Source organism: Lithobates pipiens, unplaced genomic scaffold (genome assembly GCF_037356315.1).
Source record: "Lithobates pipiens isolate NorthernLeopardFrog02 unplaced genomic scaffold, aLitPip1_a1.2 Scaffold_18, whole genome shotgun sequence".
NCBI lineage: Eukaryota > Metazoa > Chordata > Amphibia > Anura > Ranidae > Lithobates > Lithobates pipiens.
This window is the reverse complement of record NW_027507758.1, coordinates 209,023,312-209,042,759: the sequence shown is the minus strand read 5'-3', so window position 1 is coordinate 209,042,759 and position 19,448 is coordinate 209,023,312. Positions and strand designations below refer to the sequence as shown.

Genomic DNA, 19,448 nt, shown 5'->3' with positions numbered 1-19,448 from the left:
TGTTTTATTTTTCTGCTTGTTTGCCGAGGTGACCATCTTGGCATTTGTCAAAAGAGTTGAGAGTGGCCAGCAATATCGCCTATGGCCACATCACCCTGAATGCGCCTGATCTTGGATGCTAAGCAGTGTCGGGCCTGGTTAGTACCTGGATGGGAGACTGCCTGGGAATTCCAGGTGCTGTAAGCTTTTTTTTAATATGTTGTTGGCATCGACGACCTGTTTTATTTTTCTGCTTGTGTGCCGAGGTGACCATCTTGGCATTTGTCAAAAGAGTTGAGAGTGGCCAGCAAGATCGCCTATGGCCACATCACCCTGAATGTGCCCGATCTCGGTTTCTAAGCAGCTTCGGGCCTGGTTAGTACCTGGATGGGTGACCGCCTTGGAATACCGGTTGCCGTAGGCTTTTTTATAATATTTTGTTGATGCCCATGACCTGTTTTATGTTTCTGTTTATTTGCCGAGGTGACCATCTTGGCGTTTGTCAAGAGGGTTGAGAGTGGCCAGCAAGGTGGCCTACAGCCTCTTCACCCTGAATGCGCCAGATCTCGTATGATCTCAGATGCTAAGCCGGGTCGGGCCTGGTTAGTACCCGGATGGGAGGCCACCTGGGAATTCGAGGTGCCGTAGGCTATTTTTTAATATGTTGTTGGCGTTGACGACCTGTTTTATTTTTTGCTTGTTTGCCGAGGTGACCATCTTGGCGTTCGTCAAGAGAGTTCAGAGAGTACAGGAAGTTCCCCTATGGCCACAACACCCTGAATGTGCCCGTTCTCGGATGCTAAACAGGGTCGTGCCTGGTTAGTACCTGGATGGGAGACCGTCTGGAAATACCAGGTACCGTAGGCTTTTTTTAATGTTGTTGGCGTTGATGACCTGTTATTTTTTCTGCTTGTTTGCTGAGGTGACCATCGTGGAGTTTGTCAAGAGAGTTGAGAGTAGCCAGCAAGATTGCCTACGGCCACATCACCCTGAATGCGCCTGATCTTGTCTGATCTCGGATGCTAAGCCGGTTCGGGCCTGGTTAGTACCTGGAAGGGAGACCGCCTGGGAATACCAGGTGCTGTAGGCTTTTCTTTAATATGCTGTTGGCGTCGACGACCTGTTTTATTTTTCTGCTTGTTTGTCGAGGTGACCATCTTGGCATTTGTGAAGAGTGTTGAGAGTGGCCAGCAAGATCGCCTATGGCCACATCATCCTGAATGTGCCCAATCTCATCTGATCTCGGGTTTGCTAAGCAGGGTCGGGCCTGGTTAGTACCTGGATGGGAGACTGCCTGGAAATACCAGGTACCGTAGGCATTTTTTAATGTTGTTGGCATTGACGACCTGTTTATTTTTCTGATTGTTTGCCGAGGTGACCATTGTGGCGTTTGTCAAGAGGGTTGAGAGTGGCCAGCAAGATCGCCTACGTCCACATCACCCTGAATGCGCCCAATCTCGGATGCTAAGCAGGGTTGTGCCTTGTTAGTACCTGGATGGGAGAATGCCTGGGAATACCAGGAGCCGTAGGCTTTTTTAATGTTGTTGGCGTCGACGATCTATTTATTTTTATGCTTGTTTGCTGAGGTGACCATTTTGGCATTGGTCCAAATGGTTAAGAGTGGCCAAAGAGATCGTCTATGGCCACTTCACCCTGAATGCCCCCAATCTCATCTGATCTCAGATGCTAAGCAGGGTCGAGCCTGCTTAGTACCTGAATGGGAGACTGCCTGGGAATACCAGGTACCGTATGCTTTTTTTAATGTTGTTGACGACCTGTTTATTTTTCTGCTTGTTTGCCGAGGTGACCATCTTGGCATTTGTCAAGAGGATTGAGAGTGGCCAGCAAGATCACCAACGGCCACATCACCCAGAGTGCACCCGATCTTGTCAGATCTCAGATGCTAAGCAGGGTCGGGCCTGGTTAGTACCTGGATGGGAGACTGCCTGGGAATACCAGGTACTGTATGCTTTTTTTAATGTTGTTGGCATTGACGACCTGTTTATTTTTCTGCTCGTTTGCTGAGGTCACCATCTTGTCATTTGTCAAGAGGGTTGAGAGTGGGCAATAAGATCACCTATGGCCACATCACCCAGAATGCGCATGATCTCGTCTGATCTCAGATGCTAAGCAGGGTCAGGCTGGGTTAGAACCTGGATAGGAGACTGCCTGGGAATACCAGGTACCATAGGCTTTTTTTAATGCCGTTGGCATCGACAACCTGTTTATTTTTCTGCTTGTTTGCAGAGGTGACCATCTTGACGTTTGTCAAGAGGGATTAGAGTGGCCAAAGAGATAGTCTACGGTCACATCAACCTGAATGCACCCGATCTCTTCTAATCTCGGATGCTAAGTAGGGTTGGGCCCGGTTATTACCTGGATGGGAGAATGCCTGGGAATACCAGGAGCCGTAGGCTTTTTTAATGTTCTTGGCGTCGACGACCTATTTATTTTTCTGCTTGTTTGCTGAGGTGACCATCTTGGCGTTTGTCCAAATGGTTAAGAGTGGCCAAAGAGATCGCCTATGGCCACTTCACCCTGAATGCCACCTATCTCATCTGATCTCGAATGCTAAGCAGGGTCAAGCCTGGTTAGTACCTGAATGGGAGACTGCCTGGGAATACCATGTGATGTAGGATTTTTTTTATGTTGTTGGCGTCGACGACCTGTTTATTTTTCTGCTTGTTTGCTGAGGAGACCATCTTGGCGTTTGTCAAGAGGGTTGAGAGTGGCCATCAAGATTGCCTACAGCCACATCACCTTGAATGCACTTGATCTCATCTGATCTCAAATGCTAAGCGCGGTCGGGTTCGGTTAGTATCTGGATGGGAGACCATCTTGGCGTTTGTCAAGAGGCTTAAGAGTGGCCAAAGAGATCGCCTACAGCCATATCACCCTGAATGCACCAGGTCTTGTCTGATCTCAGATGCTAAGCATGTTTGGGCTTGGTAAGTACCTAGATCGGAGACCGCCTGGGAATACCAGGTGTTTATGTTGTTGGCATCGACGACCTGTTTATTTTTCTGCTTGTTTGCCAAGGTGACTACCTTGGCGTTTGTCCAAAGGGTTAAGAGCGGCCAAAGAGTTCACTTATGGCTACATCAACCTGAATGTACCCAATCTCATCTGATCTCAGATGCTAAGCAGGGTCAAGCCTGGTTAGTACCTGGATCGGAGACCGCCTGGGAATACCAGGTGCCGTAGGCTGTTTTAATGTTGTTGGCGTCGACGACCTGTTTATTCTTCTGCTTGTTTGCCGAGTTGACCATTTTGGCATTTGTCAAGAGGGTTGAGAGTGTCCTAATAGATTGCCTATGGCCACATTACCCTGAATGCACCAGATCTCGTCTAATCTCGGATGCTACGCAGGGTCGGGCCCAGTTAGTACCTGGCTGGGAGACTGTCAGGGAATACCAGGTGCCGAAGGCTTTGTAATGCTTTTAGCGTTGACGACCTGTTTATTTTCCTGCTTGTTTGCCGAGGTGACCATCTTGGCGTTTGTCAAGAGGGTTTAGAGTGGTCGAAAATAATGTTTATGGCCTCATTACCCTGAATGCACCAGATCTCGTCAAATCTCAGATGCTAAGGAGGGTCGGGCCCGGTTAGTACCTGAATGGGAGAATGCCTGGGAATACCAGGTGCCATAGGCTTTTTTAATGTTGTTGGAGTTGACGACCTATTTATTTTTCTGCTTGTTTGCTGAGGTGACCACCTTGGCGTTTGTCAAGAGGGTTGAGAGTGGCCAGCAAGCTCGCCTAAAGCCACATCACCTTGAATGCACTTGATCTCGTCTGATCTCGGATGCTAAGCAGGGTCGGGTTCGGTTAGTACCTGGATGGGAGACTGCCTGGGAATACCAGGAACCGTAGGCTTTTTTAAATGTTTTTGCCGAATGTGCCCAATCTCGTTTGATCTCAGATGCTAAGCAGGGTCGGGCCTGGTTAGTACCTGGATGTGTGATCACCTGGGAATACCAGGTATCAAAGGCTTTTTTTTTAATATGTTGTTGGCGTTGACAAATTGTTTTATTTTTCCGCTTGTTTGCCCAGGTAACCATCTTGGCGTTTGTCAAGAGGGTTGAGAGTTGCTAGCAAGATCGCCTATGGCCACATTACACTGAATGCACCCATTCTCGGATGCTAAGTAGGGTCAGGCCTGGTTAGAAACTGGATGGGAGACTGCCTGGGAATGCAAGGTGTCGTAGGCGGTTTTATATTATGTTGTTCGCGTCGACGACCTGTTTTATTTTTCTGCTTGTTTGTCGAAGTGACCATCTTGGCTTTTGTCAAGAGGGTTGAGAGTGGCCAGCAAGATCGCCTCCAGCCACATGGAGACTGCCTGGGAGTACCAGGTGCCGTAGTCCTTTTTTAACATGTTATTGGCGTCGACGACCTGTTTTATTGTTCTGCTTGCTTGCCGAGGTGACCATCTTGCCGTTTGTCAGAGAGAGTGGCCACCAAGATCACCTACGGCCACCTCACCCTGAATGCACCTGATTCCATCTGATCTCAGATGCTAAGCAGGGTCGGCATTGGTTAGTACCTGGAAGAGAGACGGCCTGGGAAAACAAGGTGCCGTAGGCTTTGAATGCACCTGATCTCGTCTGATCTTGGATGCTAGGCAGGGTCGGGCCTGGTTAGTACCTGGATGGGAGAACGCCTGGGAATACCAGGTGCCGTAGGCTTTTTTTTTATATGTTGTTGGCGTCGATGACCTGTTTTATTTTTCTGATTGTGTGCCGAGGTGACCATCTTGGCATTTGTCAAGAGGGTTGAGAGTGACCAGCAAGATCGCCTATGGCCACGTCACCCTGAATGCGTCTGATCTCAGTTTCTAAGCAGGTTCGGGCCTGGTTTGTACCTGGATGGGTGACCGCCTTGGAATTCTGGGTGCCGTAGGTTTTTTATAATATTTTGTTGGCGTCGACGACCTGTTTTATTTTCTGCTTGTTTGCCGAGGTGACCATCTTGCCGTTTGTCAAGAGGGTTGAGAGTGGCGAACAAGTTTGCCTACAGCCACATCACCCTGAATGCACCCAATCTCTTCTGATCTCGGATGCTAAGCATGGTTAGGCCTGATTAGTACCTGGATGGGAGACCGCCTGGGAATCCCAGGTGTCGTAGGCTTTTTTTAATGTTGTTGGCGTCAACGACCTGTTTATTTTTCAGCTTTTTTGCCAAAGTGACCATCTTGGAGTTTGTCCAGAGGGTTAAGAGTGGCAAGAGAAATCACCTATGGCCACATTACCCTGGATGCACCCAATCTCGTCCGATCTTGAATGCTAAGCAGGGTCGAACCTGGTTAGTACCTGGATGGGAGACCGCCTGGGAATACCAGGTACCGTAGGCCTTTTCAATGTTGTTGCCGTCGACCGCCTGTTTTCTGCTTGCTTGTCGAGGTGACCATCTTAGCGTTTGTCAAGAGGGTTGAGAGTGGCCAGCAAGATCGCCTACAGCCACATCACCTTGAATGCTCTTGATCTCGTCTGATCTCGGATGCTAAGCAGGGTCGGGTTCGGTTAGTACCTGGATGGGAGACTGCCTGGGAATACCAGGAACCGTAGGCTTTTTAAATGTTTTTGCCGTCGATGATCTGTTTATTTTTCTGCTTATTTACCGAGGTGACCATCTTGGCATATGTCAAGAGTGGCCAAAGAGATCATCTATGGCCACATCACCCTGAATGCACCCAATGTTATCTGATCTCAGATGCTAAGCAGGGTCGAGCCTGGTTAGTACCTGCATGTGAGACCGCCTGAGAATACCAGGTGCCTTAGGCTTTTTTAAATGTTGTTGGTGTTTGCAAACTGCTTATTTTTCTGCTTTTTTTCTGAGGTGACCATCTTGGTGTTTGTCAAGCGAGTTAAGAGTGGCCAAAGAGATTGTCTACAGCCATATCACCCTGAATGCACCAGGTCTTGTCTAAACTCGGATGCTAAGCTTGGTTGGGCCTAGTTAGTACCTGGATGGAAGACAGTCTGGGAAAACAAGGTGTCGTAGGCATTTTTTAATGTTTTTTGGCGTCGACAACTTGTTTATTTTCTGCTTCTTTGCCAAGATGACCATCTTGGCGTTTGTCCAAAGGGTGTCATGAAAATCGCATGAAGAGATTGTCCTCCAGGTCTTCTGATTTACGATCGTCGCGGGTACGCACGATCATACGAACGCCCTTACGTTCGTACACAGGTGCGCGTGCGCGGGCATGTGCGCGGTCGCGTGCGTGCGTCCGTGTTGGTGCCAAACGGCCTATTTAAACTAGCCTCTTGCCAATAGTCTTTGCTGTCTGCTCTACAGCGTTATACCTGTGAGACCTGATCCGTAGTGTTTATTCCTGTTTGACCCGGCTTACCTGTGACCCATCTGCTATCTGCCTGCACCCGACCCCGGCTTGTTGTGACGATTCTCCTGCCTGCTCCCTTGTACTTCGCTTCCAGTCTGATATCTGTCCCGGCTTGCTTTGACCATCCGTCTGCTTAAGGTGAACCTGCTCATATTGAACTGTGTCATCTGCTACAAATAACCTGCTTTGTATTGAACTGTTCACCTGCTGCAAGTGCCTGCTCATATTGAACTGTTTACCCACTGCAAGTACCTGCCTATTTTGAACTGTGTCCTCTGCTACAAGTAACCTGCTTGTATTGAACTGTTCACCTGCTGCAAGTGCCTGCTTATATTGAACTGTTTACCTACTGCAAGTACCTGCCTATATTGAACTGTGTCATCTGCTACAAGTAACCTGCTTGTATTGAACTGTTCACCTGCTGCAAGTGCCTGCTCATATTGAACTGTTTACCTACTGCAAGTACCTGCCTATATTGAACTGTGTCATCTGCTACAAGTAACCTGCTTGTATTGAACTGTTTACCTGCTGCAAGTGCCCACTTCCCTGCACTGCTTTTCATCTGCTGCCAGTTACCTGTTCCATTGAACCGTGTTATCTGCTATAAATTATCTGCTGTTCCATTCGCTGTGATTACCTGCTCCACTGAACTTCACCTACCCATCCTACTCATCTGTTGATCCTGCCAGGCACCTGTACCCCTCCTTACTCCTGTGTTCCCTGTTACATTGCCAGGAGACCGGTAGTGGGAGTCGTAAGGGAGGCCTCTTTCCGCAATCCGGGCTCGCTACTAGAAGGTACGTGACAGTAGCAGACAGCCAATGTCTGAGCCCGAGCGGGGAGCCTCCGCCATGGAAGAACTTTGTCAACACCTGGCAGGACTTTCTGAGGCAGTTAAGGGCCTTCAGCAAGGCTACACCCGGCTGGAAGAATGGGTAATTGCTCTTTCCAACCCCTCCGGATCCTTGGGGGCCCCTCAACCATCAGTTTCTTCAGCTGAAGCAGGTCCAGCACCTACAGTTGTGATGTTACCACCAGAACCTAAAGTTCCCACACCCGAGCGATTTTCTGGGAATCGCAGTGGCTTCAGGGCCTTTCCCAACACCTGCGAATTATATTTCGCCCTCCAACCACGGACCTTCTCTTTAGAGGCTACCAAGGTGGGTTTTGTGGTATCTTTACTCTCTGGAGACCCCCAGACCTGGGCCCACCGCCTGTTAGAACAGAAGGACGCAGCGATGGCTAATCTTACTACCTTTTTTTGATGCAATGGCTCAATTAAACGAAGATCCCCAACTTTCAGCAACTGCAGAAACCGCCTTGCGGACCCTCCAGCAGGGACGAAGGGCGGTGGAAGATTATGTGGCAGAGTTCAGGCGATGGGGCGTGGATACGAACTGGAATGATGCTGCCCTTCGTCATCAGTTCCGCATGGGACTCTCTGATTCTTTGAAGGATGAGCTTGCTAGAGTCGGTGTTCCACAGACCTTAAACGCACTAATTGACTTGGTGATACAGATCGATCGTCATCTGAGAGAGAGGAGAGCTGAGAGGGCCACTGGTTTCTCTCGTCCAACCTGGATGCTTCCAAAGGCCCCAAGCCATTTACATCCAGCACCTGCCGCCCGACCCACGCCTGACACACCTGAGCCTATGCAACTTGGAGTCTTGCGGCCATCTCTTACCCCCAAAGAACGTCAACGTCGGCGGAATAACAATTTATGTCTCTATTGCGGGGAATCTGGACATTACGTCAGGAACTGTCCTATTAAACTTCGTAAGTGTCCATCCATGCCTCCTGATCGCCCAGACTCTTTAATAAAGTTTTCATCTCACCTTATCATTTCTGTCTCCTTTCAGTTCCCAGGAAAGACTTTACAGACACCCGCCATTATTGATTCCGGGGCATGCAGCTGTTTTATGGATTCATGCTTTGCTGCCCAACATCAGATTCCTCTCCTACCTAAGACCCGTGGACTCTCTATTCATTTGGCCGATGGCTCCGCTATTAAATCTGGTCCTGTAACTCGAGAAACTGCACCTCTACCTACTGTTATCTCTGGTTCGCATCGAGAACTTCTCCTGATGGACATTATCACCTCCCCTCTTTTTCCTGTAATCCTTGGGATGCCCTGGCTACAGGCCCACAATCCAACCATAAATTGGGCTACAGGAGAAATTACCTTTTCTTCACCTTATTGCCAGAAGTTCTGTGGTTCATCCGGTTTTCTGAGACCAGCAACTTTATTATCTATTGACTCAGAGATCGATTTACGTCAAGCCATTCCCGAAGTCTACCATGAATTCCTGGACGTGTTCAGTAAACAAAAGGCAGAGGTGCTCCCGCCCCACCGAGCTTATGACTGCCCCATTGAGTTACTTCCTGGAGCCAAAATTCCGTTTGGAAGGGTTTTCCCCTTAACAGAGGTAGAGCAGGAGAAACTCAAAGAATACCTCGAAGAAAATTTAAAGAAGGGGTTCATTCGCCCGTCTACATCCCCAGCAGGTGCAGGTATTTTTTTTGTCGAGAAAAAGGACCACACTCTCCGACCCTGCGTGGACTACCGTGAATTAAACAACATCACTATAAAGAACCGGTACCCTCTCCCTTTTTCCAGAGTTATTCCAAAGACTGGGAACTGCTACGGTTTTCACTAAACTCAATCTCCACGGGGCTTACAACTTGATCCGTATCAAGGCCGGAGATGAGTGGAAGACTGCTTTCCGTACCCGATTCGGACACTTCGAGTATTTGGTGATGCCCTTCGGTTTGTGTAATGCCCCCGCCACCTTCCAGTACTTTATCAATGATGTGCTCCGGGACTTTCTGGACTTATTCGCTGTCGTTTACTTAGATGATATTTTGATTTTTTCTTCCTCCCTTGAAGCCCATCGCAAGCACGTCAAAAGCGTGTTGGGTTGGCTCTGCCAACACGGACTATATGCAAAAGCAGACAAGTGTATGTTCGAACAGGAAAGTATACCATTCTTGGGGCTGATCATTTCTAGTAAGGGTATAAAAATGGACCCCCAGAAGATTGCTGCGATTTTGGACTGGCCGACTCCTGTGGACAGGAAAGGAATCCAACGTTTTATTGGATTCGCCAACTTCTATCGCAAATTTATTAAAGGTTTCTCAGCTATTGTTGCACCCATCACACAACTAACTAGACAGGGAGCCCGTTTTCATTGGACCTCTGAAGCTCAAGAAGCATTCGAGACTCTCAAGGGACTTTTCACCTCCGCTCCTATTTTAAGACATCCAGATTCCTCCCTGCCATTTGTTTTAGAAGTGGATGCATCCGAAATCGCCGTAGGAGCTATATTATCCCAAAGACAAGGAACTAAGGCCCTGCTTCATCCTGTGGCTTTCTTTTCGTGTAAGTTATCAGCAGCCGAGAAAAATTACGATGTTGGAGACCGGGAGCTGTTGGCGATTAAATCTGCATTAGAAGAATGGCGTTATTTGTTGGAAGGAGCTTCTCATCCAATTCTAATATTTACCAATCACAAAAACCTGGAGTACTTAAGATCTGCAAAAAGACTAAAACCAAGACAAGCCAAGTGGGCACTCTTCTTCTCCCGGTTCTCTTTCCATGTGACGTATCGCCCAGGGTCTAAGAATATAAAACCAGATGCCTTGTCACGAATGTTCCACAAGTCCCAGGAAAATTCTCCTCCAGATACCATTCTCGCTCCTGGGAATTTCCTTTTGCTTCAGGAAGATCTTCTCTCCCGGCTTAGACAAGCCTCCATGGGACAAAGACCTTTTTCAGAACCAGAACTACAAACCAGAGGTGGGTTACTGTAGTATAAAGACAAGATCTACATCCCCGAAACTCTGCGGGTATCTGTTCTAGAGCTGTGTCATGACCACGCACTCGCCGGACATTTTGGTGTCACTAGAACCATTGATTTGGTACAGCGTACTTTTTGGTGGCCTCAGTTACGGGAGGATTGCAGGAAATACGTGAACACCTGCACTACGTGCATTAGAAGTAAGAACTGTAAAACTAAGGCCTGGGGCCTCCTTAAACCGTTGTCTGTTCCGGACAGGCCATGGAAAATGCTGTCTCTAGACTTCATTGTTGAATTGCCTCCGGCAGACGATCATACCACTATCTTTGTGGTGGTCGATCGTCTGTCAAAGATGGCACATTTTATTCCCATGAAGGGTACCCCTTCAGCCTCTGAAACTGCACAAGTGTTAATCAAGGAAATAATTAGGCTCCATGGGGTACCAGCCAATATAGTTTTGGATCGAGGAGTACAGTTCACCTCTCTATTCTGGAAGTCCCTCTGCAAGGCCTTGAATATTGAGCTATCTTTCTCATCCGCCTATCATCCTCAGTCCAATGGGCAGACGTATAATAATATAATAATTTGCGTATAATAATTCTCTCCATTCCGTCACCAAACAGACACCCTTTTTTGCCAATTATGGCTTCCGCCCTTCATTTTTACCCAACTCCCTTCCTGAATGTTCAGTACCAGCGGTCCAGGAAAAGATGAACTTTTTCTCAACCAACAACAAACTTCTGCAAGAAACAATGACTAGAACTCAAGAGCACAACAAGGCAACCTTTGACAAGAAGAGACGAGGGGAGTTAGTACTGGTACCTGGTGATTTGGTGTGGCTATCCACGGTAAACCTGAAGATGGCGTGTCCTTCAAGGAAACTAGGTCCCAAGTTTTTAGGACCTTTCTCAGTCAAAAGGAAGATTAACGAAGTTGCTTTTGAACTAGAACTTCCAGACTCACTAAAGGTTCATCCGGTATTCCATGTATCCTTATTGAAACCTTTCACCCCCAATCCCTTTCCTAACGGAAAAACCACTCCTCCTGATCCGATCTTGGTTGATGGTGAAGAAGAATTTGAAATAGAAGCCATCCTAAAATTCAGAAGAAGAGGAAACCAGAACCAGTTCTTAATCAAATGGAAAGGATATGGCCCTGAAGAGAACTCCTGGGAGCCCGAGGACAACATTCATGCGAAAAACTTGATTCAATCCTTTAAAAGGGCCCATCCGGAAAAGTTTGCCCGAAAGGGCATCCGGAGGCTGCCCCTTGGGAGGAGGCAATGTCATGAAAATCGCATGAAGAGATTGTCCTCCAGGTCTTCTGATTTACGATCGTCGCGGGTACGCACAATCGTATGAACGCCCTTACGTTCGTACACAGGTGCGCGGTCGCGTGCGTGCGTCTGTGTTGGTGCCAAACGGCCTATTTAAACTAGCCTCTTGCCAATAGTCTTTGCTGTCTGCTCTACAGCGTTATACCTGTGAGACCTGATCCGTAGTGTTTGTTCCTGTTTGACCCGGCTTACCTGTGACCCATCTGCTATCTGCCTGCACCCGACCCCGGCTTGTTGTGACGATTCTCCTGCCTGCTCCCTTGTACTTCGCTTCCAGTCTGATATCTGACCCGGCTTGCTTTGACCATCCATCTGCTTAAGGTGAACCTGCTCATATTGAACTGTGTCATCTGCTACAAGTAACCTGCTTGTATTGAACTGTTCACCTGCTGCAAGTGCCTGCTCATATTGAACTGTTTACCTACTGCAAGTACCTGCATATATTGAACTGTGTCATCTGCTACAAGTAACCTGCTTGTATTGAACTGTTCACCTGCTGCAAGTGCCCACTTCCCTGCACTGCTTTTCATCTGCTGCCAGTTACCTGTTCCATTGAACCGTGTTATCTGCTATAAATTAGCTGCTGTTCCATTCGCTGTGATTACCTGCTCCACTGAACTTCACCTACCCATCCTACTCATCTGTTGATCCTGCCAGGCACCTGTACCCCTCCTTACTCCTGTGTTCCCTGTTACATTGCCAGGAGACCGGTAGTGGGAGTCGTAAGGGAGGCCTCTTTCCGCAATCCGGGCTCGCTACTAGAAGGTACGTGACAAAGGGTTAAGAGTGGCCAAGGAGATCGCCTATGACCACATCACCCTGAATGCACCAGATCTTGTCTAATCTCAGATGCAAAGCAGGATCGGGCCAGTTAGTACCTGGATGGGAGAATGACTGGGAATACCAGGTGCCGTAGGCATTTTTTAATGTTGTTGATGTCGACGACCTATTTATTTTTCTGCTTGTTTGCTGAGGTGACCATCTTGGCGTTTGTCAAGAGGGTTGAGAGTGGCAAGCAAGATCACCTATGGCCTTATCACCCAGAATGCGCCCGATCTCATCTGATATCGGATGCTAAGCAGGGTCGGGCCCGGTTAGTACCTGGATGGGAGACTGCCTGGGAATACCAGGTACCGTAGGCTTTTTTTAATGTGGTTGGCGTCGACGACCTGTTTTATTTTTCTGCTTGTTTGCCAAGGTGACCATCTTGGCATTTGTCAAGAGGGTTGAGAGCGGACAGCACGGTCGCCTACAGCCACATCACCCTGAGTGTTCCCGATCTCTTTTGATCTCGGATGCTAAGCATGGTTGGGCCTGGTTATTACCTGGATGGGAGACCGCCTGGGAATACCAGGTGTCGTAGGCTTTTTAATGTTGTTGGCGTCGACGACCTGTATATTTTTCTGCTTGTTTGCCAAGGTGACCATCTTGGCGTTTGTCCAAAGGGTTAAGAGTGGCCAGCAAGATCGTGTACAGCCACATCACCTTGAATGCACTTGATGTCGTTTGATTTTGGATGCTAAGCGGGGTCGGGTTTGGTTTGTACCTGGATGGGAGACTGCCTGGGAATACCAGGTACCATAGGCATTTTTAATGTTGTTGGCGTCGACCACCTGTTTATTTTTCTGCTTGTTTGCCGAGGTGACCATCTTGGCATTTGTCAAGAGGGTTAAGAGTGGCCACAGAGATCCCCTACCGCCATATCACCCTGAATGCAACAGGTCTCGTCTGATCTCGGATGCTAAGCATGGTTGTGTCTGGTTAGTACCTGGATGGGAGACCGCCTGGGAATACCAGGTGTCGTAGGCTTTTTTTAATGTTGTTGGCATCGACGACCTGTTTATTTTTCTGCTTGTTTTCTGAGGTGACCATCTTGGCGTTTGTCAAGAGGGTTGAGAGTGGCCAGCAAGTTCGCCTACAGCCACATCACCCTGAATGCACCCGATCTCTTCTGATCTTGGATGCTAAGCATGATTGGGCCTGGATGGGAGACCGCCTAGGAATCCCAGGTGTCGTAGGCTTTTTTTAATGTTGTTGGCGTCGACGACCTGTTTATTTTTCTGCTTGTTTGCCAAAGTGACCATCTTGGCGTTTGTCCAGAGAGTTAAGAGAGGCCAAAGAGATCACCTATGGCTACATCACCCTTAATGCACCCAACCTCGTCTCATCTCGGATGCTAAGCAGGTTCGAGCCTGGTTAGTATCTGGATGGGAGACCACCTGGGAATACCAGGTACCGTAGGCTTTTTTAATGTTGTTGGCATCGACCGCCTGTTTATTTTTCTGCTTGCTTGTCGAGGTGACCATTTTAGCGTTTCTCAAGAGGGTTGAGAGTGGCCAAAAAGATCGCCTACAGCCACATCACCTTGAATGCACTTGATCTCATCTGATCTTGGATGCTAAGCGGTGTCGGGTTCGGTTAGTACCTGGATGGGAGATTGCCTGGGAATTCCAGGAACCGTAGGCTTTTTTAAATGTTGTTGCCGTTGACGATCTGTTTATTTTTCTGCTTGTTTAACGAGGTGACCATCTTGGCATTTGTCAAGAGGGTTGAGAGTGGCCATATAGATCGGCTATGGCCACATCACCCTGAATGCACCCAATGTTATCTGATCTTGGATGCTAAGCAGGGTCGAGCCTGGTTAGTACCTGGATGGGAGACCACCTGGGAATACCAGGTGCCGTAGGCTTTTTTAACCACTACAGATCCGCGCTATTGCCAAATGACGGCATTAGAGCGGACCTACATTTCCGGGACTACGTCTATTGACGTGGTCCCGGTTACGAGCGGCCTGCGCGCCCCCTGAGGGGCGCGCGCGGCGCGCTCTGTGATCGGCGAGTCCGTGAGACTCGCCTGATCACCGATCCGTGTAAGGGGTCGATCCCGACCCCTTATCACGTGATCAGCTGTCAGCCAATGACAGCTGATCATGTGATAGAACGGAGCCGGTAATCGGCTATTATTCCTCCTCGCGCTGACAGCGCGAGGAGAGAAAAAAAAAGCCGATCGCCGGCGGCCGTGATCGGGACATCAGTCCCGATCACGGCCATCAATACAAGGGACCACCTGCCACCTGCCTGTGCCCACCTGCCTCCCGCAGTGCCATCCTGAAATAAAATAAAAGCAAAAGTAAGTGCCCCCCGTCAGTGCCCCCCGTCAGTGCCCATAGTGCCCACAGTGCCACCCACAGTGCCACCCACAGTGCCACCCCACAGTGCCACCCACAGTGCCACCCACAGTGCCACCCAATCTGCCTCAAAGGTGCTGCACCCCAGTGCCGCCCATCAGTGCCCAGCAGTGCCGCCCATCTGTGCCCAGCAGTGCCGCCCATCAGTGCCCAGCAGTGCCACCTATCAGAGCCACCTATCAGTGCCACCTATCAGTGCCCATCAGTCCCATCTATCTGTGGTACCTATCAGTGCCCATCCGTGCCACCCATCCGTGCCACTTATCCGTGCCACCCATCCGTGCCATCTTATCTGTGCCCATCTTTGCCCATCAGTGCCGCCTTATCTGTGCCCATCGGTGCTGCCTTATCTGTGCCTATTAGTGCCGCCTTAACTATGCCTATCAGTGCCCACCGGTGCAGCCTATCAGTGCCCACCAATGCAGCCCATCAGTGCCCACCAATGCAGCCCATCAGTGCCCACCAATGCAGCCTATCAGTGCCGCCTAATCAGCGCACTTCAATGAAGGAGAAAAATGACCCGTTTGCAAAATTTTATAACAAACTATTAAAACATGATTTTTTTTTTTTTTTTTTTGCATCTTTTTTTGTTTGTTTAGCAAAAAATAAAACTCCGAGCTGTAACTAAATACCACCAAAAGAAAGCTCTATTTGTGGGAAAAAAATGATAAAAATTTCATTTGGGTACAGTGTTGTATGCCCGCGTAATTGTCATTCAAAGTGCATCAGCGCTGAAAGCTGAAAATTGGTCTGGGACTGAGGGGGGTTTAAGTGCCCAGTAAGCAAGTGGTTAAATGTTGTTGGTGTTTGCCAACTGCTTATTTTTCAGCTTTATTGCTAAGGGTGACCATCTTGGCGTTTGTCAAGAGAGTTAAGAGTGGCCAAAGAGATTGCCTACAGCCTGAATGCACCAGGTCTCCTCTGATTTCAGATGCTAAGCATAGTTGGGCCTAGTTAGTACTTGGATGGGAGACAGTCTGGGAATACCAGGTACCCTAGGCTTTTTTAATGTTGTTGGCATCGACGACCTGTTTATTTTTCTGCTTGTTTTCTGAGGTGACCATCTTGGCGTTTGTCAAGAGGGTTGAGAGTGGCCAGCAAGTTCGCCTACAGCCACATCACCCTGAATGCACCCGATCTCTTCTGATCTTGGATGCTAAGCATGATTGGGCCTGTTTATTTTCTGCTTCTTTGCCAAGGTGACCATCTTGGCGTTTATCCAAAGGGTTAAGAGTGGCAAAAAGAGATCCCCTACGTCCACATCACCCTGAATGCACCCAATCTCATCTGATCTCGAATGCTAAGTAAGGTCGAGCCTGGTTAGTACCTGGATGGGAGACCGCCTGGGAATACCAGGTACCCTAGGCTTTTTTAATGTTGTTGGCATCGACGACCTGTTTATTTTTCTCCTTGTTTGCCGAGTTGACCATCTTAGTATTTGTCAAGAGGGTTGAGAGTGGCCAAATAGATCTCCTATGGCCACATCACCCTGAATGCACCCGATCTCATCTAATCTCAGATGCAAAGCAGGGTCGGGCCGGATAGTACCTGGATGGGAGACTGTCAGGGAACACCAGGTAAATAGGAGACCACCGCTCCAGGTCAGTTCACCAAAAGACTGATCACTCTCCAAGCAGGTAAGGGTCCCAGGTGCAGGCTGATTGCACATACCAGATACATGAAGAATGAACAAAACTCTGGACAGCCGCACTCCGGATCAGATGAAAAGTAAAAAGTGCCTTTTATTTCTTCAAACTAAAATAACCTCACATCACACAAATAACAACAACAAAGGGAGAAAAAAAAATACTGACGCGTTTCACGCTAAGCCTAGCGCTTACTCATAGCTGATTTTTTGTTTTAAATGTAAGGCAAATATATACCATACAGAGGGTCAACATGTGATCAGAAAATTAAACGTGAAAACTAGTAACAGCTGGTGATCCATCATCGTGGAAACTCCATACATGTGAATCACGTTTAATTTTCTGATCACATGTTGACCCTCTGTATGGTATATATTTGCCTTACATTTAAAACAAAAATCAGCTATGAGTAAGCGCTAGGCTTAGCGTGAAACGCGTCAGTATATTTTTGTTTTTTTCTCCCTTTGTTGCTGTTATTTGTGTGATGTGAGGTTATTTTAGTTTGAAGAAATAAAAGGCACTTTTTACTTTTCATCTGATCCGGAGTGCGGCTGTCCAGAGTTTTGTTCATTCTTCATCTATCGGGAACACCAGGTGCCGTAGGATTTTTAATGATGTAGGCGTCGACGACCTGTTTATTTTTCTGCTTGTTTGCCGAGGTGACCACCTTAGTGTTTGTCAAGAGGGTTTAGATTGGCCAAAGAGATCATCTATGGCCACATCACCCTGAATGCACCCGATCCCGTCTAATCTCGGATACTATGTAGGGTCGGGCCCGGTTAGTACCCGGATGAGAGAATGGCTGGGAATACCAGGTGCCGAAGGCTTTTTTTAATGTTGTTGATGTCGACGACCTATTTATTTTTCTGCTTGTTTGCTGAGGTGACCATCTTGGCGTTTGTCAAGAGGGTTGAGAGTGGCAAGCAAGATCACCTATGGCCTTATCACCCAGAATGCGCCCGATCTCATCTGATATCGGATGCTAAGCAGGGTCGGGCCCGGTTAGTACCTGGATGGGAGACTGCCTGGGAATACCAGGTACCGTAGGCTTTTTTTAATGTGGTTGGCGTCGACGACCTGTTTTATTTTTCTGCTTGTTTGCCAAGGTGACCATCTTGGCATTTGTCAAGAGGGTTGAGAGCGGACAGCACGGTCGCCTACAGCCACATCACCCTGAGTGTTCCCGATCTCTTTTGATCTCGGATGCTAAGCATGGTTGGGCCTGGTTATTACCTGGATGGGAGACCGCCTGGGAATACCAGGTGTCGTAGGCTTTTTAATGTTGTTGGCGTCGACGACCTGTATATTTTTCTGCTTGTTTGCCAAGGTGACCATCTTGGCGTTTGTCCAAAGGGTTAAGAGTGGCCAGCAAGATCGTGTACAGCCACATCACCTTGAATGCACTTGATGTCGTTTGATTTTGGATGCTAAGCGGGGTCGGGTTTGGTTTGTACCTGGATGGGAGACTGCCTGGGAATACCAGGTACCATAGGCATTTTTAATGTTGTTGGCGTCGACCACCTGTTTATTTTTCTGCTTGTTTGCCGAGGTGACCATCTTGGCATTTGTCAAGAGGGTTAAGAGTGGCCACAGAGATCCCCTACCGCCATATCACCCTGAATGCAACAGGTCTCGTCTGATCTCGGATGCTAAGCATGGTTGTGTCTGGTTAGTACCTGGATGGGAGACCGCCTGGGAATACCAGGTGTCGTAGGCTTTTTTTAATGTTGTTGGCATCGACGACCTGTTTATTTTTCTGCTTGTTTTCTGAGGTGACCATCTTGGCGTTTGTCAAGAGGGTTGAGAGTGGCCAGCAAGTTCGCCTACAGCCACATCACCCTGAATGCACCCGATCTCTTCTGATCTTGGATGCTAAGCATGATTGGGCCTGGATGGGAGACCGCCTAGGAATCCCAGGTGTCGTAGGCTTTTTTTAATGTTGTTGGCGTCGACGACCTGTTTATTTTTCTGCTTGTTTGCCAAAGTGACCATCTTGGCGTTTGTCCAGAGAGTTAAGAGAGGCCAAAGAGATCACCTATGGCTACATCACCCTTAATGCACCCAACCTCGTCTCATCTCGGATGCTAAGCAGGTTCGAGCCTGGTTAGTATCTGGATGGGAGACCACCTGGGAATACCAGGTACCGTAGGCTTTTTTAATGTTGTTGGCATCGACCGCCTGTTTATTTTTCTGCTTGCTTGTCGAGGTGACCATTTTAGCGTTTCTCAAGAGGGTTGAGAGTGGCCAAAAAGATCGCCTACAGCCACATCACCTTGAATGCACTTGATCTCATCTGATCTTGGATGCTAAGCGGTGTCGGGTTCGGTTAGTACCTGGATGGGAGATTGCCTGGGAATTCCAGGAACCGTAGGCTTTTTTAAATGTTGTTGCCGTTGACGATCTGTTTATTTTTCTGCTTGTTTAACGAGGTGACCATCTTGGCATTTGTCAAGAGGGTTGAGAGTGGCCATATAGATCGGCTATGGCCACATCACCCTGAATGCACCCAATGTTATCTGATCTTGGATGCTAAGCAGGGTCGAGCCTGGTTAGTACCTGGATGGGAGACCACCTGGGAATACCAGGTGCCGTAGGCTTTTTTAACCACTACAGATCCGCGCTATTGCCAAATGACGGCATTAGAGCGGACCTACATTTCCGGGACTACGTCTATTGACGTGGTCCCGGTTACGAGCGGCCTGCGCGCCCCCTGAGGGGCGCGCGCGGCGCGCTCTGTGATCGGTGAGTCCGTGAGACTCGCCTGATCACCGATCCGTGTAAGGGGTCGATCCCGACCCCTTATCACGTGATCAGCTGTCAGCCAATGACAGCTGATCATGTGATAGAACGGAGCCGGTAATCGGCTATTATTCCTCCTCGCGCTGACAGCGCGAGGAGAGAAAAAAAAAGCCGATCGCCGGCGGCCGTGATCGGGACATCAGTCCCGATCACGGCCATCAATACAAGGGACCACCTGCCACCTGCCTGTGCCCACCTGCCTCCCGCAGTGCCATCCTGAAATAAAATAAAAGCAAAAGTAAGTGCCCCCCGTCAGTGCCCCCCGTCAGTGCCCATAGTGCCCACAGTGCCACCCACAGTGCCACCCACAGTGCCACCCCACAGTGCCACCCACAGTGCCACCCACAGTGCCACCCAATCTGCC

General features: G+C 48.6%; 26 pseudogenes; all 26 read left to right on the top strand.

Annotated features, from left to right (window-relative positions):
* The first annotated feature begins 511 nt into the window (after positions 1–511).
* Positions 512–630, top strand: LOC143990838 (5S ribosomal RNA; annotated as a pseudogene).
* Positions 631–950: 320 nt separating this feature from the next.
* On the top strand, positions 951–1,069 carry LOC143990979 (5S ribosomal RNA; annotated as a pseudogene).
* A 108-nt stretch (positions 1,070–1,177) lies between these two features.
* LOC143990856 (5S ribosomal RNA) lies at positions 1,178–1,298 on the top strand (annotated as a pseudogene).
* A 316-nt stretch (positions 1,299–1,614) lies between these two features.
* LOC143990833 (5S ribosomal RNA) lies at positions 1,615–1,733 on the top strand (annotated as a pseudogene).
* Positions 1,734–1,831: 98 nt separating this feature from the next.
* On the top strand, positions 1,832–1,950 carry LOC143990819 (5S ribosomal RNA; annotated as a pseudogene).
* A 104-nt stretch (positions 1,951–2,054) lies between these two features.
* LOC143990889 (5S ribosomal RNA) lies at positions 2,055–2,173 on the top strand (annotated as a pseudogene).
* Positions 2,174–2,277: 104 nt separating this feature from the next.
* LOC143990882 (5S ribosomal RNA) lies at positions 2,278–2,396 on the top strand (annotated as a pseudogene).
* A 671-nt stretch (positions 2,397–3,067) lies between these two features.
* LOC143990872 (5S ribosomal RNA) lies at positions 3,068–3,186 on the top strand (annotated as a pseudogene).
* A 103-nt stretch (positions 3,187–3,289) lies between these two features.
* Positions 3,290–3,408, top strand: LOC143990939 (5S ribosomal RNA; annotated as a pseudogene).
* Positions 3,409–3,510: 102 nt separating this feature from the next.
* Positions 3,511–3,629, top strand: LOC143990942 (5S ribosomal RNA; annotated as a pseudogene).
* Positions 3,630–3,732: 103 nt separating this feature from the next.
* LOC143990851 (5S ribosomal RNA) lies at positions 3,733–3,851 on the top strand (annotated as a pseudogene).
* Positions 3,852–4,443: 592 nt separating this feature from the next.
* On the top strand, positions 4,444–4,562 carry LOC143990894 (5S ribosomal RNA; annotated as a pseudogene).
* A 424-nt stretch (positions 4,563–4,986) lies between these two features.
* LOC143990520 (5S ribosomal RNA) lies at positions 4,987–5,105 on the top strand (annotated as a pseudogene).
* Positions 5,106–5,209: 104 nt separating this feature from the next.
* Positions 5,210–5,328, top strand: LOC143990816 (5S ribosomal RNA; annotated as a pseudogene).
* A 98-nt stretch (positions 5,329–5,426) lies between these two features.
* On the top strand, positions 5,427–5,545 carry LOC143990788 (5S ribosomal RNA; annotated as a pseudogene).
* A 6,930-nt stretch (positions 5,546–12,475) lies between these two features.
* On the top strand, positions 12,476–12,594 carry LOC143990975 (5S ribosomal RNA; annotated as a pseudogene).
* A 105-nt stretch (positions 12,595–12,699) lies between these two features.
* LOC143990667 (5S ribosomal RNA) lies at positions 12,700–12,818 on the top strand (annotated as a pseudogene).
* Positions 12,819–13,142: 324 nt separating this feature from the next.
* On the top strand, positions 13,143–13,261 carry LOC143990791 (5S ribosomal RNA; annotated as a pseudogene).
* Positions 13,262–13,577: 316 nt separating this feature from the next.
* On the top strand, positions 13,578–13,696 carry LOC143990903 (5S ribosomal RNA; annotated as a pseudogene).
* Positions 13,697–14,022: 326 nt separating this feature from the next.
* LOC143990890 (5S ribosomal RNA) lies at positions 14,023–14,141 on the top strand (annotated as a pseudogene).
* A 1,747-nt stretch (positions 14,142–15,888) lies between these two features.
* On the top strand, positions 15,889–16,007 carry LOC143990815 (5S ribosomal RNA; annotated as a pseudogene).
* Positions 16,008–17,216: 1,209 nt separating this feature from the next.
* LOC143990973 (5S ribosomal RNA) lies at positions 17,217–17,335 on the top strand (annotated as a pseudogene).
* A 105-nt stretch (positions 17,336–17,440) lies between these two features.
* LOC143990654 (5S ribosomal RNA) lies at positions 17,441–17,559 on the top strand (annotated as a pseudogene).
* Positions 17,560–17,883: 324 nt separating this feature from the next.
* On the top strand, positions 17,884–18,002 carry LOC143990790 (5S ribosomal RNA; annotated as a pseudogene).
* Positions 18,003–18,318: 316 nt separating this feature from the next.
* Positions 18,319–18,437, top strand: LOC143990901 (5S ribosomal RNA; annotated as a pseudogene).
* A 326-nt stretch (positions 18,438–18,763) lies between these two features.
* Positions 18,764–18,882, top strand: LOC143990878 (5S ribosomal RNA; annotated as a pseudogene).
* Positions 18,883–19,448: the final 566 nt, after the last annotated feature.